This window comes from Lactuca virosa, chromosome 2 (genome assembly GCF_052849685.1).
Source record: "Lactuca virosa cultivar CGN04683 chromosome 2, Lactuca_virosa_CGN04683_v6, whole genome shotgun sequence".
NCBI classification, from domain to species: Eukaryota; Viridiplantae; Streptophyta; class Magnoliopsida; order Asterales; family Asteraceae; genus Lactuca; species Lactuca virosa.
The window spans coordinates 265214466-265226137 of NC_136427.1; positions in this window are offsets into that span (position 1 = coordinate 265214466).

Here is an 11672-nt window from a genome sequence, read left to right on the forward strand (position 1 = left end):
GTTTTAATCAAGACTTTACATGTTCCAAAACTTGAGGGCAAGTTTTGTAAACTTCCAAAACTTTTCATTTCTTATAACTTATGAATTAATTGAGTAATAAAAATGAAGACTCTTCATTTTTATAACTCTTGTGTTCTTTTAATGGCTTTAATAAAAGTGAGACTTTTGGTTTTCCATAACTTGAGGACAAGTTATGGACTCCATTAAAACACATTATGATCATGAATTAAACTACCATGAAGGTTACAAACAATTCCTATGATCATCTAATCTTCATAAGTTCAAGAACATGAATATGAACACTTTCAAGAATCAAAAATTACACTTAAAAAAAAAACTTGTAATTTTAATAATTGGCATTGTAAATGGATTAGCATAAACATTACACCATCTAAAACAAGCTTTAAAACATCAAAACAGTTTAGGGTAATGTTTCTAGTCCATTTCCAGCAACAAATGTGCAAACTTTCATACGAGCAGAAAACAAAAAAACGATTTTTTTTTTCAAGCTGTTTGCACACAAAAAAAAAACAACAACAAACGAACCTGGCTCTGATACCACTGATGGGTTTTGAGCATTCTAACACTTCCTAAGTGTACATGCAACTCTAATAACCTTGGATCTATGTTTGTCTAATAATCATGCAAAGTTGAATTCCAAGGTTATATTCCTATCTAGCATACATGGGGAACATTTTTAACTTGAATGAAAGATAGAATAACTTACCTTGTTGTTGATTATGATCCTTGAAACCTTGTGAGCCTAGCACCCCAAGTGTGATGCCTCAAATGCTTCACACAACACCAAATGCAAAGGAGTAAACTTTGAGAGAATCTTACACTTGCAAAATCGGCTCTAGCCCTCTTGTTTCTTAGTGTCGCCAATTTTGGGGAGAACACCTTTGTTTATATAGTGTGTTGCATTAGGTAAACCCTAATGTAACATGACTCTTCATTTCATGATGCATGGGTTAACTCCATGGAGCATCCTATGGGTGGAACCCAACTTGATAATCCATGGAGCCTCTTAGCCCACTATATAAGATATGGAAGATTTACATAATCTACCCATATATTTAATTAGTTATCTTTTGATCACTTAATTAATTCTAAATTAATTCTTGATCAAACTAATTAAATAATATTATTAATATATTAGAACTTATAATATATTAATAAACCATAAGTGTTATTTCTCTCATTTTAGTTTATCCAATTGCATGGTGCCATGCAACCCAAATAGACCATGTCGGGTCGGGTCAAGTACATACCAGAAATAGTTATGGACTTATACACCTTATCCAACAACAACTAATCACCATGTCGAGGCCATACCCTTGCCACGACATGGAAATCCCTTGACAAAACAATCGTGCAAAATCTACTCGCCACAACGTGGTAAGCAGGTCGCCACATCATGTGAATTGTCTAGAAAACACTTAATGTATTAAACCCTTAATCCATTAAGCCACACACTCATTTCTTCCAGTATACTTCTAAATGTCCATAAACTTCATAAAAACACTTGCTTTATAGACATGCATGTCCAATGCATGTCTTGATCGGATGATTGGTATTTTACTTTTACACCCTTAGCGATTGTTGAAAATGCAAGAAAGATTTTAGGATAAAAAACAAGGCTTTAATTGTTGGATTAGATGTCTAAGCCCATAACTATTATTGATATGTACTTGACCCGAGAGTAGCATGGTCCATTTGGGTTGCATATCATCAGGACAATTTGTTAGGATGGACTTTTGAGAGAAGGTTATTTATGGTTTATTAATATATTATAAGTTATAATATATTAATATGAAATCATATGTTTTAATTAGTATCGATAAAGAATTAATTTGGAATTAATTTAGTGATCAAAAGAGACTAATTAAATCTATGGGGACTAATTATGATAATTAGTTATATTTATATGTGTTGGGCTTATGATCCATGTTGGACCAAGTTTATGTATGGATACATAAAGAGTTGGGCCACATGAACCATGGATCATAAAACCCATGAGTATGGATTATGGGTTATACATATGACCCTTGGAATCCTACATATAAATAGGTTACTCCATAGCCAAAATCACCACTTCTTTTCTTAGAGAAATATGGAGGTGTTTTGGTGCATGGAATTCTCTCTCAAGAGCCACCTTTGTCCTAGGTGGGAATTCAATAAAGTTTAGTTACTTTAGTATTATCATTATACTTTTAATGAGAATTTATAAGTCCTTGTTCTACCCGTTCGGCTAACGACCCTCCACCGATCAAGGAAGCGGTGGGTGAGAGTGGACACCCATTAAGTTGCCATTTTATAGGCAACAACCTTATACCCCCCTTATAGACCGGCTTCGTGAATGAGGCGTACTAGCGGTAAGACGACTTGATCTTATACATATATAAATATTATTAAACTTATAATATTATAAAGTATAAGGGTTGAATTTTAACTTTTAAAATTCTAGGGGTTTTGGAACTAAAGTTTTTAATATGACTTTACATGTTCCAAAACTTAAGGGCAAGTTTTGTAAACTTTCAAAACTTTTCATTTCTCATAACTTATGAGTTAATGGTTATTAAAAATGAAGACTCTTCATTTTTTGTAACCTATGTGTTCTTTTAATGGTTATTTATAAATGTGACTTTTGGTTATCCATAACTTAAGAACTAGTTATGGACTCCATTAAAACACATAAAGATCAAGAATTAATCTAATCAATTATTAGCACATAATTTCTATGATCTTCTAAACTCATATGTTTATGAATGTTCATATAAAAAATTTCAAGAATCGTAAGTACATATACAAAACTTGAAATTTTGATACGAGCTTTTGAACAAAACTTCGATTTTCAAGTTTTTTTTTTTTTTTTTTTTTTTGCATCAATTATCAAATAAACAAACCAGGCTCTGATACCACTGATGAGTTTTTGAGCATTATAACACTCCTATGGTGTACATGCAACCCTAGAAACCTTGGATCTATGTTTGACTAAGATACATGCAAATAATTATTTTTCCAAGGTTCTTATCCTAACTAGCATGGCATGGGGTACTTGAATCAAATAAAACTAGTAGAATTACTTACCTTGTAGTAGTAGTTGATTGCTTGGAGTTTGAGAGCCTAGCACCAATAATGTGAATGCCTCAAATGGAAGTCACAAATCACCACAAACTTGGAAACTTGAGAGAATAGTCACAAACTTCTTGAAATCGGCCCTCTTAGTTTTCACACATCAACTAGTGTTATTTCAAGAACCAAAGCCTCCTTTATATAGTGTGGTGGATTAGGGTTACATCCATGTAAACCCTAATACCCATGTCTTTTCATTTGCATGAGATCCATGGGTTAAAGCTCCATGGAGTATCCATGGACTTTCCATGCAAGCCTAGCCCATTCCAAATAAGCATTAGCCCACACTATATAAATACAAGAGCCCATATTTAATTAGTCATACTTTTGATCTCTAAATTAATTCTAAATTAATTATAGATCAACACTAATTAAATAATATGATTTTATATTAATATATTAGAACTTATAATATATTAATAAATCATAACTTATACTATTCTCAAAAGATTATCCGTAAATTGTTCGGGTGAAGTACAACCCAAATGGACCATGCCGGGTCGGGTCAAGTACATACCAAATATAGTTATGGACTTAGACACTATATCCAACACATACACATCGACCAACTTTTCGGCCAAGGAGCTCTCCCGGATGGCCAAAAAGTGGGAAATCTTGGTCAGTCGATCCCCGATGTCCCAGATAGCATCAAAATCCTTGGTAGTCTTTGGTGGCTTGGTGATAAAATCCATGGTGATATGTTCCCACTTCCACATGGGAACTTCCAAAGGCTGCAGTTTGCCATGCGGCCTCTGATGCTCGGCCTTGACCATCCTACATGTCAAGCACCTCTCAACGTACTAGGCTATCTCCCTATTTATACACGACCACCAGTAACTTAGTCTCAAATCCCGATACATGTTGGTGGCTCCCGGGTGTATCAAAAAGCGAGACTTATGTGCATCCTCCAAAACTATCTGCCTTATCCCACCAGAAACCAGAACCCAAAACTGACCACACGGGGTCAACAATCCCCGACTATCAGTGACAAATCTATCGATCTCGCCCATGATCATCTCCTGTTTCTAGTTCTCTTTCTTGACTCCTTCTTCCTGTGCCCAAGATCAAACCCAAAAGTGGAGAATCAATGGATATCCGCATACACATATCTCCAGCTGAAGATGCTGTCAATTTACAGCTCAAAGCATCCGCGGCCACATTCGCTTTACCCGGATGGTAAAGGAACTCACAGTCATAATCCTTGACCACGTCAAGCCAACTGCGCTGCCTCATGTTCAGGTTCGGCTAGTCCATAAGATATCACAAACTCTTGTGATTCGTGTAAATGGTACAATGGACCCCATATAGATAATGTCTCCAAATCTTGAGGGCAAACACCACTCTCCCCAACTCTAGATCATGAGTAAGATATCGTGCCTCATGCGGCTTAAGCTGCCAAGAAGCATACATAATCAATCGTCCCCTCTGCATAAGAACCCCCCCTCCCAACCAATGATGGATGCATCACAAAATACCAAAAAATTCTCGACACCCTTTGAAAGGGTCAACACCGGGGCCTCACGTAACCTCTGTTGCAGTGTCTCAAATGTCGTCTGTTGCTCATGGCCCCATCGGAAATCCACTCGCTTACTCGTCAGACGAGTGAGGGGTACATCAATCTTGGAGAAATCCTGGATAAATCTCCAGTAATATCTCGTTAAACCCAAGAAAATCCTGATCTCTAAGGGAGACTTTGACCTCTCACTGCATCACGGCCTCAATCTTGGTCGGATTACCCAAAATCCTGTTTTGGTTAATGAGATGCCCCAGGAACTGGACCTCTCATAACCAAAACTCACACCTCGAGAACTTGGCATACAGCCGTTCTCGCCTCAACACTCACACCTCGGCTTGCATACCCGATTCATCAAGTCCATAAACACCGCAGGAGCATTGGTGTGCCCAAATGGAATCACCACGAACTCATATTGCCTATAATGAGTCTGTAATGTTGTCTTTGATGGGTTTTGAGCATTCTAACACTTCCTAAGTGTACATGCAACCCTAATAACCTTGGATCTATGTTTGTCTAATTATCATGCAAAGTTGAATTCCAAGGTTATATTCCTATCTAGCATACATGGGGAACAAATTTTAACTTGCATGAAAGATAGAATAACTTACCTTGTTGTTGCTTATGATCCTTGAAACCTTGTGAGCCTAGCACCCCAAGTGTGATGCCTCAAATGCTTCACACAACACCAAATGTTTTTGGAATGACTTTAGAGAGAATACACACTTCTAAAATCGGCCTAGCCCTCTTGTTTCTTAGTGTCCCCGATTTTGGTGGAGAACATGTTGCTTATATAGTGTGTCACATCTAAGGTTACACCATGTAAACCCTAATGTGGCATGACTCTTCATTTCCATGACCCATGGGTTTGTAACTCCCATGGAGCCTCCATGGAGCATCCTATGGGTGGAACCCAACTTGATAATCCATGGAGCCTCTTAGCCCACTATATAAGATATGGAAGATTTACATAATCTACCCATATATTTAATTAGTTATCTTTTGATCACTTAATTAATTCTAAATTAATTCTTGATCAAACTAATTAAATAATATTATTAATATATTAGAACTTATAATATATTAATAAACCATAAGTGTTATTTCTCTCATTTTAGTTTATCCAATTGCATGGTGCCATGCAACCGAAATGGACCATGCCGGGTCGGGTCAAGTACATACCAGAAATAGTTATGGACTTATACACCTTATCCAACAGTCTTCTCCACATCCTCCTCTCTCACCCTCACCTGATGATACCCCGAATTCAGATCGAACTTGGAGAACCAAGATGCACCCTGAAACTGATCAAAGAGGTCATCAATCCGTGAAAGGGGATAACGGTTCTTCACCGTCAACTTATTCAACTCCCAATAATCAATGCACATCCGGTGTGAACCATTCTTCTTCTTGACAAACAATATCGATGCTCCTTACGACGAACTCCTCGATCTGAAGAACTGCTTGCCTAGCAGCTCCTGAAGCTAAGAGGATAATTCCTGCATCTCGGGCGGTGCCAAACGGTATGGCGCCTTGGCAATCGGAGCCGCACCTAACACTATGTCAATCCTGAACTCAACCTGCCTCTCAGGAGACACACCGAGTAACTCCTCCGGAAACACATCAACAAAATCCCTAACAACTGGTACATCTGAAACTGAAACTTACTCCCCAACCCGAGTATTAACCACATAGGCAATATAACCATACACCCATGCTAAATATACTGTCGAGCCCTGGCCGCCAAACAAAACCCTTATCCAAACCTAGTACCCTCTCCATAGATGACCGGTTCTCCCCCACTTACGGTTCGAACTACTACTCGTTGACCCTCACATTTAATCATAGCACCAAACATGCTCAACCAATCCATCCCTACTATCACGCATACATCCCCCATGGGGATAGGAATCAAATCAATCGGATAAGGCACCCTATAGATCTCCAATGTGATGTTGGGTTTTATATACTACAACATCCTATGGTACACATACAACCCCAATTGCTTTGGATCTATTTTTTCTCTAATTATACATGCAATATTGTTTCCAAAGCATGAAGCCTACAACTAGCATACAATTGACATAAACAACATAGAATTGAGTTATAGAATTACCTCTTTGTTGTAACTTGTATTTTTGGCCTTTAAGAACTTAGCACCTCAAATGTGATACCTCAAATGGTTCACAAACACCATGAAGAAATAGAGGACTTTTGAGAGAGAATATGGAGCACTAAAATTCGGCTATGCTTCTCCAAGAATAGATGTTCAACCAATTTTAGGCCAAAGGGGTGTCATATATATAGTGTAGGAATCCAAGAGTCATGGGTAAACCCTAATCCATACACTTGGGTTATGATCCATATTTCATGTGGGCTAACTCTCCATGGATACTTACATAAAACTTAGCCCAACATGGATCAATAGCCCAAACACTATATGTATCATTGATTTACATAATCAGTCCCTGTTAATTTAATTAGTCTCTTTTGATCACTAAATTAATTCCAAATTAATTCTTGATCAATACTAATTAAATAACATGATTTCATATTAATATATTAGAACTTATAATATATTAATAAATCATAAATAACCTGTTCTCAAAAGTCCATCCTATCAAATTGCTCTGGTGAAGGCAACCCAAATGGACCATGCTACTCTCGGGTCAAGTACATACCAATTATAGTTATGGGCTTAGACACCTAATCCAATAGTCTCCCACTTGGATAAGTCTAATAACTATTATTGCAAGTACGACTTAAACACCGACTAGCAATCGTAGCTCTTAAAAGCCGCTGTCGAACTTTGACCTAGTCAATGACGCGTCCATTAGATAAGGGATCATATATTCCTCCATTCTACAAGATATCATATGGACTAAGACATGGATCATAATCATTCTCTCTGTCCATCTGTTGTTTCCCAATTTCTGATTTATGACGACTGACTAATTGAACAAATCAAATCAATCCAGGCTTGGCCAAGCGCTTCGGGTGTCATCACCAAATCATTAAGGGGCCCACATATATAGCATTTATCCACATGGGGTAAAAGGAACGGATAAACCTCGACTCAAATTCTTTCTTGTACTTACTCATCAAATCACACACAACAATATGTTTTATAACACCAAGTTACTAGTGCGTTTACATATGTCAATGTGTGACCGACTTGTAAACTATAACTCACACGTCTTGGTTTCAAGAATATAAGATATTATCATCTCACAATCACTCGTGATAGAATCCATGAAGTGATTCAGATGAGCGTGGGTTTAATCCAATACTCAAATCTTATTACAGGAGTACTCATGAATACTGCAGCAAACTTGTGCTATGTAAACGCCTTTAGACAATCTACAAACCCATTCATGACAGTCTAGCTTCAATACCTACTTCTAAAGTATGATCGACTGTGGATGGTTTGAATAACCTAGTTATTCGGGAAGTCAAAATATGCAAAGTGAAACACAAGAATAATCGAATCCAATATGGTCTCAGAACTTATGAATATAAATAAAACACCTTTTATTTAATTACCATATTGATTACACATTATTCATTGTATATTGTTTCGATTAAACAACTTAATACTTGAATTAAAACAATAGTTATCCCATGCTCCAAACATGCACACTATGTTTTCCTATGGTCCTTTCTTTGTGAAATAGATCAATTGAGCACATCTTCAATGAAACTCATTTCACAATTCCAAATCTTTATTCCTTAGTGTAAGAATACCTAATTCTTGCTAATATAAGACTGTGTTGGGTTCTAACCTTTATGCAATGATCCTTTTGTAAAATCAATGCACCAAAGTCACAGAGACTTAGACAATGAAATTACAAAGTATTCCACTGGAGATTGATAATAAAACAATTCCATGGAAGCGAAGTCTCAAATTCAAGGTACATTCCTTTGAACATCCTTCTTTCATAAAAGTTTCTATCCTACATATAGATTCTTAATATCCAACTCCCATTATGGAAACATTTCCATATTTTCCATATGACAATACATTCTTAATAAAATCCTATCTATTCATAATCATGTCAATATGGTCCATCCATTACTATACTTTCAACTGCCCACAAGCGACCAATCTTAGGCGAACCTCGGATTGTTCTTAGCAATTGTTTAACAACTTTAGTCATATATACAGTTTTGTTCCATTTTCCCTCTTAATGCCCTAGGCATTTGGAAAATTCATAACACATAAATATTATAGCATATGCAATCGATCCTATACCCGAAGCATATGGAATACCATACATAATGTCTCACATAAAGACGTGATACTTGAAAGAACCCCTTTCTATACTTTCATATTTCTGAAAGACCCAAACTTTCATACTTGACAATATAGTTACTCCATAACATGCTACATGCATATTCATAAAATAATATTTTTACATTGATAAAGTCATTACAAAAGATTGGATACAAACCGACTATGTTTTAAGATTTTACATGACTACCCAGGATATTGTAAATCTATACAAACCTAAACCAAAATACAAAAAAAATAATATTACAACTATTCTAAGTCTTCCAACTATATTAGGTGCTTATTGCCTGCATTATGTTAAAACATTGGGAGGGGTAAGCGATAACGCTTAGTGAGTTCAATAATAGATACAATATAACGTTATGCCATATATATACCAATATGGCAGAAGCAAATAGGAGCAAGGAACAACAAAGGCATAATGTGATAAGCTTTCCCTAACAATCATTGATTTGATTCAAAGATATACAATCATCGAGACATAACAATTTCCATACTTGATATACATCAATAACGCTTTGGCCCAAATGGCACAGAAGACATATAACTTCGGATTAACCTTTTGGTAGATTTCAGGTTTTCACGCCCTGTCTAACCATCTGCCAATGCCATAGAATAGAGTCATTCACTTACTGGGGGACATGCTCTACATAGCCAGAGGCTACATACCAGTACCACTGTGAATCTGAGTTCTTAAACTGATCACATGGTCAAAGGTATAGCTTTGCTATCATAAATAGCATAAATAAAAATAACACGGGGAAAATACTCAGGAATATCATTCTACCGAAGCCAAAGTGATGCCTATGTCATACACTTCATGGTCAACGGTTCATACCAATACCCAAGTGATGCCTATGTCATACACTTCAAGTCAGAGGTACAGCCTTGCTATAAAAATAGCGGATACAACAACTCAAGATGATAACATGGAAAAGTACATACCACATATAACACATAACATACAATTGTTCCTATGTATTAAACTCACCGTGAATTAACCGGGGGTCAAAATAATAATTTGGGCAGCACTTCGGCTCTAAATATGACTTTCGTCGTTGAAAACCGAGCTCTGCGAAGGTAGAGCTTCGAAACCGAAAATATAAATTTTTCGGGCTTCTCGGGAATCTCGGGGCGCGTTTCGGGATTTGGAATTAATCCCGGGGCTTCGGGGAAAGCCAAAATACCAAAAATATTGAGAAAGGGTGAAAAATTGGCAATTTCTCCATTTTCCTCGGCAAGGCTCGCATGCCTTGTATTTATAGGGCAAGGGTCGGCCGATCAGAAGGGAGGAGTCAGCAGCAGCGACACGCGGGTACTGTTCATGCGAGGATGAGTCATGGATCGGACACGGGGATTGAGCCGCTGCTCGGACGAATCAGAAGGCGACGCGTCAGCAGATGGGTCTTCGGCTCGGACACGTGGCGCGATGACTCACCGAAATCAGCCTTATCCTTGCGAGATTTCTCGAAAATTGTGCCCCGACCTTCTAAAATCCGTAACTTTTGCATACGGGCTCCGTTTTTGACGTTCTTTATATGCACGCGTAGAGAAAGTTATGTTTTACAACTTTTGTTTAGACTTCGTTGGAAAATTTTGAATTTATTTTTATATTATTATTTTTAACAGACCGGGACTGGTAAATCCGTTAAAAATTCATAACTTCTTCATCCGACGTCCGTTTTCGTCAGACTTTTTATCGTTGTACTGCTAATGACGAGACCTTCGATTCTCGTTTAGGTTGTGTCGGCTAAAAATCACTCGATCTAAAATTCGAGTTTTTAGCTGTCTACTGCTAAGCTGAAACTTGTAAAAATCATAACTTCCTCATACGAAGTCAGATTTTGGCGTTCTTTTTATCAAAATTCTCGGTTTAACGAATACTACGACTTTCATTTAGATCACTAAGGCTAAAAAGTAGTTTATCAAAAACTCACTTTTTACGTCATTCGGCACCGTGCCGGTTTTATCGCGCATCTTCGATTGGTCATAACTTCTTCGTTATAACTCGGATTTCGACGAGGTTTTCGCCTACGTGTTTCTAACGAGATTATCTACAACTTTCAATAATAAAATTTTACTTATTTAAAATTTTATATTTTCGCTAAATTTCACTATTTGACATTTGATTGGAATCTCATAAGACTTCCAATACTTTATGAGTGATTCTAAACATAGTTTTACTTCATTTCTAGTAAAAACTATCTGTTAGAACTCAACACTCAATTTCACATAATATTTCATAATATTTTTAACTTTTTGGATTACATAACACGATTTCAAAACGTGTATGTTACAAATACCTCCTCCTTTTGAGGATTTCGTCCCCGAAATCACAACGATTTGGACAAATGAGGATATTTCGCTCTTATCTCATTCTTATTTTCCCTAAGTATAAATTTATTATCCCGTTTCACCTTGGATAATGGAATCGTTTCATCATACATGCTCAAGCATTTACGTAGATATCTTACATGAAATACATCATGAATACCTGCCAAATCTTCAGGCAATTTCCAAGCGATATGCTTTTTGACTAATTCTCTATATAATTTTGAAAAGTCCAACAAATCTAGGACTCAATCTCCTTTTCTTCTAAAATTTCATAATACCTTTCCACGGGGTTACCTTCAGTATCACCCACTTGGAATTCTATGGATCGTCTCCTCCATTTCTACACAGGTCTTTTGTCGATCTTGGGCTACTTTCATTCTTTCTCGTATAATTTGAATC